Source organism: Alligator sinensis, unplaced genomic scaffold, assembly GCF_000455745.1.
Source record: "Alligator sinensis unplaced genomic scaffold, ASM45574v1 scaffold1277_1, whole genome shotgun sequence".
Classification (NCBI taxonomy): domain Eukaryota; kingdom Metazoa; phylum Chordata; order Crocodylia; family Alligatoridae; genus Alligator; species Alligator sinensis.
The window spans coordinates 1,523,035-1,524,095 of NW_005842341.1; positions in this window are offsets into that span (position 1 = coordinate 1,523,035).

Consider the following 1,061-nt stretch of genomic DNA (forward strand, 5'->3'; position numbering starts at 1 on the left):
TGCAGTAATGCACATTTGGACACCTTACTGCGCAGTAACACTGTGCACGTGGACTGACTTGGGACTAAACTTAGGCTTTAACGCCTGCATGTGTACATGCTGGCCTATTCCCACTTACCACGCAGTAAATTTAAGCCAGTATAAATGCATGTGTAGGTATGCCCACAGCACAATAGTGCTGTGTCACAGTTCGTGCCCTATGACACTACTGCGCAGTAGTAACAAGTTACTGCACAGTAAGCATCTCCTGTAGACATGGCCAGTGTGTACAGGTTTCCCTCGCTTTATGCGGGTTTTGTATATGTGAATTCGCTTTTATGCGATGACCCTTTTTATACCAAAAATTCTTTATATGCGAGGTAAATTCACTCTTATGTGATCGTTGTGGTGGAAGCCTGCAGTCAGCTGTTGTCAGGTGTATTGTGGGAGCGATGCGCGCCAAAATATAGTCTCCTGTGTGGATCTGTGCTCCTCGCTCGTTGTCTGCAACATGTGTTTCTGTAGTTGCCATCCCCATTATGGTAGTGCCCTGTGCTTGTGTGTACTGTCTGCTGTTGGTGAGTACCAAACTTGTCCTGTAAAAGTGGTAGAAATGGGGCTGGGGGTCAGCACAGTCGAGATCTTGGAACGTATCCCTATTTGTTATACTGTAAAGTGGGTTCCCTTTATGCAACTTTGAGTTACACACCGTTTTCCAGGAATGCGTGTACAGCACAAAGCGAGGTATGTGCCTGGTCTGAAACCTTAACTAACACAAGGTTGCATCAGTGGCAAGACTTAGCAGCCTACCCGCTGGGTGAACAGGGAACGCTTTCCTCCAGTTCCTTCTTCCTCCCTGGGGAAGGGTTTAACTTTCCAGCAGCGATTCAAAGGTAGGAGGGCTGGCACCCCCAGGGGGGCCAACAGGCTCCACAGGGCAAACCCAGCCACGGCCCCTAGGACCCCCGCAGAGGGAAGCCTGCGCTGCTCTGCCCCGCAGAGACACGGTGGGGGTGTCACCACAGAAGCCACCTGGGAGCAAGGGCTGCTGCCCCCAGTCCCCCAGGGAGGGAGCAGGATGG